The sequence below is a fragment of the Lissotriton vulgaris genome, chromosome 11 (genome assembly GCF_964263255.1).
Source record: "Lissotriton vulgaris chromosome 11, aLisVul1.2, whole genome shotgun sequence".
In the NCBI taxonomy this organism is placed as follows: domain Eukaryota; kingdom Metazoa; phylum Chordata; class Amphibia; order Caudata; family Salamandridae; genus Lissotriton; species Lissotriton vulgaris.
In genome coordinates, this window is record NC_141699.1 from 256,100,505 (window position 1) to 256,108,773 (window position 8,269).

Here is an 8,269-nt window from a genome sequence, read left to right on the forward strand (position 1 = left end):
GCCAGAGGACTACTTTTCAAGATTGAGTCGTTTGATCGTGCCTTCAAAGAGATACTATCCATCGTCAGACACCTACCCTCCCTCTAGTGATGGTAGAGAGGTATTTCACAGACTAGAGGTAAACCAGAATATCCAAGGGGGTAAACATGATGGGGCGGTAGTCAATTCTTTTTTTTGGCTACACAGCAAGGAGGAGCCTAGAGACCATACTCTATCATTCTTTTGTATTCACATTACCTGGAAATCAAAAGTGTGTACAGAGTTCCCCACGGAGGGTTGGGTAAATTGAGGGAATGACTCTCTCTCTGGAATGAGTTATGTGATAGGGAATAAGGTAATCCCTTAGCGGAATTAAGGATGCCTCACACAATTCAAAGGTTGGACGACTGTTGCCATCCCACCAGATGATTGTATCGTGTCATCATTGGCCTCCTGCTCCAACGGCAGGCTGGCGGTGCAATGCCTGTCGGGTAGCACTGAGTGCTACTCTTTAGTGGAGTTCTTTTATTCCTCAGCCAATAGATGCATGTGTGTGAGGGGCCAAAAAGGAGTGCAATAGTGAGCGTGAGTGAAAAGTTAAAAGTTAAAAAAGGTCAGTAGAGTCCATTAAGAACCTTTAATGATATGGCTCACTGCCTCGTTTAAAAGTGGTGAAGGGAGGGGTACCGAGGCACAAAGAGTAAGGTGATTTGGCCTCGTTCAACCCTCGCCTATGGTGCTGTCAACATGTTTCATGCCACTCGGGCAATTCTTCAGGACCTTAATTGCTCATCAACTTGCAGGGATTTTCAACCGTTAGCAAAAATTAGATATACAACCTGCAGAGTATCGCAGGATGGAATCCTACGTGATTTCCCGCCCTAGGTGTGGGGAAAGAAAGAGAGAAGGGCACAATCAATGTTGTGCCTTGCAACTGGAGATTTGTACAAATAGAGTCATCATGCACAAAAGGTTTGGTACAATGAACCCTACCAAAGTGAAGTGAAGGTGCAGGAGAGAGAGAAAACTTACAAATTAAAGCAATCGGGGAGAGGATTTACATTCTAAGTGCCAAATGTCATCAGTGGTCAGGGTGCATAAATTCGATGTACATAAGGCTATACACTCCATGCTTAGTCACTCATATGTGTGTTACAGCCAAGGGGTAGTGTATTCGTTAAATTGGGAGTTGGAGATTAAAATCAGAACAAAAGCACTTCAATCGGTGAAGAACAAACGGGGACACCAGGGTCGGATATTCTCAAGAGGTCCTTACCCTTAGTCCCTGGTAGACGGACCCCACTGACTGTCTTTGTGGGGCCTGAGCTGTAAGGTAGTTACCTGAATAGAGGAAATATTCCGGTTATGATTGTGGTTGACGGAGCAAGACGATTCTAGGTGGGTCCCTGGTGGTTAAGCCAAGGGGATCGCCAATTAATGGCACACGGAATCATCGTGTCCGTAGACCACATCTTACCTTGTATGCTCGAGGCACTAGGCTTGTAAGCACCTACCCCTACCACAGCGGCGAGATCGCAGGACAGCCGGTGAAATTTGTGTGTGGCTGAGCTGTTTAAGAAGCAGAATGCGGCGGGCGCCGTGAGTGGGCGTGTGTGCACAGCGTTGCTAGGTAACGCGGACAAGCGTGGTGTGGAAAGAGAGGGCAGCCACAGTCCGAAACCTGCGAACGCAGTAAGGCGCCATCTTGGAATGGAGTAACCCCAATAGGGAGAATGCTAGGGGTGCCTTCAATGGGTATAGAAGGATGGTACTTAGTCTTGGGTAGGAACAATCCAAGACTGGATTATCTGGCTAGCATATTCCAAGGCACAGAGTCATTTAGACCATGTTCATCTGTCTGGAGACGATGCACCCATCGCTGTTCCATTCTGAATAATGCCTGTTGGTTAATGGAAGGGTGGCATTCAAGGATAGTCCATTGTATGTTTTCCGCCAGATGGTTGTGTTGTCTACAGTGTTCATACAGCCTGGTGTGTGTCTTTTTAAGCGGATATTGCTGTTATGTTCCATGATGCGTAGTTTCGCGGTGCGCATCGTCATGCCGATGTAGATCATCTTGCATGGGCATGTCAGCATGTAGATGCATCTTGCACTGTTGCAGTTTGTGTGCTTGTTGAGGTGCCAGGTGAAACCCTTTGGAAGTTCTATAGTTTTACCTTGGATGGTCTGAGGGCAAACAACACAGGAACCACAACGATAATGTCCCGTAACCGGTGGCAAGTCCCAAAGTGTATTAACTGGGCGGGTGCTCGTTTTCTTGGGGCGGGTATGGTTTAGGGTATCCTTGAGGTTAGATGTCCTCTTAAATGCAAAGCGCGGCCGAGGTATTTCCAGGCCCGCCGTATTGAGGATTCCCCAATGCGAGTTCACAGTCTTTTTTATGAAGTTGGAGTTTCTTGTGTAAGAGGTTACACATGTGATTGTGTCTGTCATCTTGCTCCTTAGTATGGACTTCCAGCAGTGAGTCTCTGTTATTATTGAGAGCCCTTTTAGAAGATGACTTGAGAAGTCGAGTCGGGTACCCCCTGTCCTGAAGTTTGTGTTGGAGATTATTAGCTTCCTGTTTGTAGTCTGTTATTGATGTACAGTTTCTGCGAAGCCGCAGGAATTGCCCAAAAGGCAGGTTATCCTTTAGGGCTCTGGTATGGTGGCTGTTGTACAAGAGCAGACTATTCCTGTCTGTCCCTTTCTTAAACAGTGTTGTTGTGATTGCTGTGGGTTACAGCTTGATTGTCAAATCTAGAAAGGGTACAGACTCCTCAGAGATCGTCCCTGTAAATTTCAAAAAGGGGTCTTGCAGGTTAATCCATGCACAAAAGGCTTCGCAGCTGGTCCGATCACCTTTCCAGAAGACCAGAATATCGTCGATATATCGACGCCAGAGTGTGAGATGTTCTCGGAACGGGTTCTGTTCGGGTGGATAGATGTGTTTTTTTTCGAAGGTTGCCATATAGATGCAGGCCAGGCTCGGTGCAAACGTCGAACCCATCGAGGTGCCGCGGATCTGGTGGTAGAGTTGCGACTCATACCTGAAAAAGTTTTCAGTGAGGGCTATATGGGCTAGTTCCATGATGAAGGCTATCGGGGTAGGGGAGGACCAATCTTCCTGCCGCAGGACGGAGTCCACAGCCTCCAGGGTGGCTTGTTGCGGGATGTTGGTGTACAACGCTTCTACGTCTAGAGTTAGAAGGAGATCAACATCTTCTCTGCCGTCCACTTCATTAATCAGACGGAGGACGTCTCCGGTGTCTTGTAGGTATGAAGGGATCTGCTTCACCAAAGGTTGAAGAAAGGCATCGCAGAATTGGGATAGTGGCTCCAATAGTGAACCAATTCCGGAGACAATGGGTCTCCCTGGGACTGGGGTAGTCCCTTTGTGAATCTTGGGGAGGGTGTAGAAGTAAGGCGTGACAGGTTCTGTGGTGGTCAGGAAATCAGCCTCTTTCTTACTGATCCATTCGTTGGTCTCAGCTTCAATTATGAGGCTCATGATGGTCGTCGTGAGCCGTTTTGTAGGATCCTCGGTGAGAGGTCTATAGTGGGTAGTATTGGACAGTTGTCGTCTACATTCGCGGTCGTAGTCCTCATAGTCTTGTATGACTGTTGCACCCCCCTTGTCTGCCTGTTTGATGACGATTGATTCATCCTTTCCCAGGTTGATGGATGCTTGTCTTTCTGCAGAGGTCAAGTTGTGGAACTGTTTGACACATGGTTTATTCTGCAGGCTCGTAAGAACTGCTCGTTCGAAAGTCAGGACTTCCGGTGGGACCATTCCGTCAGTGGGGGTAAAAGTTGACGGTTTCCTCACTCCACTGTCTTGGCTGGTGGGCTCAGGTTTGTTATCAAAGAAAGCACGGAGCTGCACTTTCCTGAAAAGTTGTTTTACCTCAATCATTTCTTGGAAGCTGTCTGGGGTTGGTGTTGGAACAAAACCGAGGCCTTTTTCCAAAACGCTCTTCTCCGTAGGAGAGAGGACTTTTTTTGAGAGATTAACAATCAGGCTTTTCTCCCCCTGGAGGTTGTGCTCCTGGTTTCCATTGCTGTTGGCGCTGTCGGCTGGTCTTGCCACTGAACTCCTTTTTGCCCGCCTCGCTTTCGCCCTCTTCCTCTGCCCCAACCTCTGCCTTGAAAAGGTGGCAGATTAAGAGGGTAGAACTGTGGAGGGCCTTGTGGAAAGAATGGGTATTGCCAAGGTGGTGTCATATGGGGTGGGCCATGGAAGGCTGGGCCCTGTTGGTAATCAGTAACCATGTTTAACATGCGGGGCTGCCATATTTACCATAATTTACTTCATAAATGCATTTGTATATAATGCATTTTCAAACACCATTACATGTCTGTGCATTTAAATCACTTTAGGCCACATAACATGCAGTTATAGGACCCTGCACTCACACACTACGGAACAAAAATTCTAGCCAGCCTAAGGAGGCCTTGAACCTTTGGCTTAAAACCTGGTATGTCATAGATCCTTTGACCCTGGAGACTTAGGATCACTTTTCAATATTCTTCGCCGTTCAAGGCTGCTGCACTCCTGCAGCCCTCGGCAACCCCCTACACTACTGGGGGCCAAAACCTTGGGCAATAACAGCCCTGCAGGTCATTGTGGCCTTTCCCTCTGCAGAGCAAGCATTATTGATGAGCAGCTCAGCTGCTTTGGTAATTTGTGTGTAGCCTTGCACCGCGCACCTTTTTACATCTGGGGGCTTATTCTCAAGGACCTATTGCTGAGTTATCAGCACTTTAGCGCATCCAAAGTCACGATAAATTTATCGCCCCATTCACAAGCTGGTGCTAACAGACGATAACACCAGTTTACCAGCGATAGCAGCCGCAAAAGACATCGCCACGGAGGACTCCGGCAACTATCGCTAATGAGATGCAGAGTAGGCGTTCCCGAGCAGAACGCTGTGACAACACCACACCTCAACATTCATAACGACCAACCAGATTGGCGATAAGATCACAAAACATGCGATAGGGTGTGTTAGCTGCAGGAAATTAACACCTGCTCTGACTTGGTGCAAAGCCGGATGACAGCCTGCAGCATAAAGGGAGCCCAGCCCACAGCCACACCCGAAGACCAACAGATGCCATGCAGCTCAGAGCCCCAACAGGGCCACAACACCCACCACCCCAGGACCACCACCCCCCCGCCCGGACTCCACCCGCATCCTCCCGGACTACCGCAGAGGCAGCGCAAACAAAGTCAGCGGACCTTCAGGAAACGCACCAGCCTCACAGACTTAACCCCAGAGCATGTCATTGCCCACTACAGGCTCAAAAGGACAACCATCCTCCATATCCTGAACATCATTGCCCACAGGCTGACGGTACCAACACAGCGGACAACCAACATCCCTCCGCAGACAAAGCTGCTGGCTGTGATGCACCTGTTGGCCTCTGGGACATTCCAACCAACAACCGCCAGAGTATGTATGTATGTATTGTCATTTACATAGCGCACTACTTACCCGTAGGGTCCCAAGGCGCTTCGACCGCTGCGAAACCCTTCCTGGCTTTCCTGAGAGATGGTCCCTTAATGGGTATCTCCAGGGTGAGGCCAGGCATCCCCGGCGGTCTGGTGGGGCCGTTAGTGAAGATGAGGCAAGCTAATGCCCAGAGTTGCCGAGTGTGATCGCTGATCAGAGTGGGCACCGAGGCGAGAGAATTATCGAGTCCGTTGACCCTGGTCCAGAAACCTGCCGCGCCAGGAATCGAACCCTGGTCCCGGGCCGTCCTCTGCTCTCGGGTCTGCCGCCTCTAACCAGTGAGCCACACTACTTCAGAGTCAGAGAAGTCTCACAGCCAGCCCTATCCAAGTTCCTCAACCCTGACCTGGATGCCATCATCAGCTTGGTACCCCAGTACCTATACTTCCCCCACACTGAGCAGGAACAACTGAAGACCAAGCACGGCTTCTACACCATAGCTGGCTTCCCGCACGTGTTGGGGCAATTGACTGCACACATGTCCTACTTGTGCACCCTGCCAACACTGCATACAATTACAGAAAAAGAAAGCACACGCATTCCATCAATGTGTAGGCAATAGTGGACCATTGGGGATTTTTCACCAATGTCATTGCCAACTACCCAGGTAGTATGCATGACTCGTACATCTTCCGACAGTCCATCATCAACCGGCGCTTCCAGGATGGCACCTACAGAAATGCAGTGCTCGTTGGTAAGTACCAAATGAACACACCACACACCTCCAATCCACAATCATGCAACTCACAACTCTGGCAATGCACATGTTACAAACCCACATACAACATGCCAACAACATGCCCACCCACCAGACATGACAGCACAACCTACTGTGGCAACATGACCTAGCCATGTACATGAGCCACCAACATCATGGAACATCAGCCACACACCTGCAGAATGTGGAGGGTGGTGGCAACCAGGCATGTGCAAAGGAGGAAGTGACCCATGAATGAGAATGCACACATTGTCAAGTGTGGCATGGATGTGCTGGATGGACTGCAGTATGCAGACCACAGAAATATCCATGTCGACATATAATGCTGTTGTCGGTAGCATTGTGGACAGTGGACACAACCATGTCACCACAGCCAGTGGGGGAGGTCATAGAAATGTAGCTTGTTATGTCCCCCCGTAAGCGTGTGTGGATTGGGCTTACCCAGCGTATGCCAGGCCAGATTAGGGGTGTGAATAAAAAGCAAGTAGCCCTGGGCGAGGTTCTCTTCCGGAATGGCCAACGTTTCTGCCAGGGCGGCGCCTCTCACCCTGCCATGAGGCAGCCAATGTGTGCGGCGGTGCCTGCGATCCTGTGCGCCTGCCCAAGCCGCTGCTCCCCGACCCAGTCTCATCCGCCCCTGCACACCCAGGCCTCACTGCTCACCTGCCGACACCGGTGTGTCTCCAAGAGTGCCCACCACATGTCTGTGCTAGGTCCAAGCCAGAGGCCCGCGACCTTGGCAGTCTCCTCCGACCATCGCGGCCACAGCGAGCAAGGCCCATAGTACCCCTTTCCCGTTGATGCACTCCACTGGCATACACAGCAGACAAGTAGGTCACACATTTGGAACTGAGTCTTGATTACACAATGGCAGAGTACATATTTAATAGCTGCGTTTATGTCAATATACTCGCTTTGATGTGGTGCCACCAACTCTTTGCATAGCATTCCAACCACACGTGTCTGTGGTCCCTTGTGGACTTCTGTCGTAGGCCTACACACTGGTCCTGCAGGCCTTAGACAACTCCTATCCAGTCCGTCCCAGGCAGGACAGGGCATAGTCGCAGGGTGCACACCCGCTCAGCTCTCGTGCCTCCAACTCCCTCAACCAGGAATCTTCTCCACATGCCATTTCAACGCTGTGTTTTAGAGATCCAGGAGGAGATGGCTACACAATTGGAACTGAGTCTTGATTTGTTCATTGCAGAGTTTATATAATTATCAAGGTCTCATCGCAGACTGCACCCCCTTCCAGCTCTAGTGCCACTGACTCTGTGCCACAGGAGTCATGGGCACTCTCCCGTTGAAATTTGTTTGCGTATGAGTCTATGGCCTGGGGGTTGTCTTCATCATCTAGCTGATACTGACATGGTAGGAAAAAGGAGACAGTAGCATTCGCCTCCACCATAATGCCTGTTTCTACTTGCTTCTGCCTTCTTCATCATGCCCTGGATGGACACCTTCCACTGTCCCCCGTAACACTCTGCGACATTCTCCTTGGACTGCAACAAGGACCCACTCAGCTCACGTGGCCCTATCTCAGTTCACCACAAGTCACCGTCCCTTGCGGGTGTGCCTGTGCCGGCCGTAGTGCATCCATGGCCACTAACTCTGTGCAGCTCAAGTCATGGACCCTTGCTGTTTGTACTTTGAACTTCTGATTGTCTGATCACTGTTGTAGTTGCTTCCAGCACCACCAACCCTGAGGGGTTGCTTACACTACCCAACACCCATCTAGCACAGGCGTCACTGGATGTGTGACCCTGGCAATAAAAGGTGCCAGGCGCACAGGCCTGTAGTCAGTTCCACCAACTATCTCAGTGTGTCCGTGTGGTCATTATGTATGCATGAGGGCCACAGGCAATACCACATCTCATTTTGCTGTGTACAGCATGCGCAACCTTGTCACCTCAGGCAGTGGGGTAGACCCGGGACATGTGGCTGTGTCGGTCCCCCCTGTGAGAGTAATGAATGGATCTGCATACAGCAGTATGGTGTAGAGGTGTGGTCATTCAACATGTGGTTTTAGGCCTTGACCAAGAGGTAACTGATGCGTGTG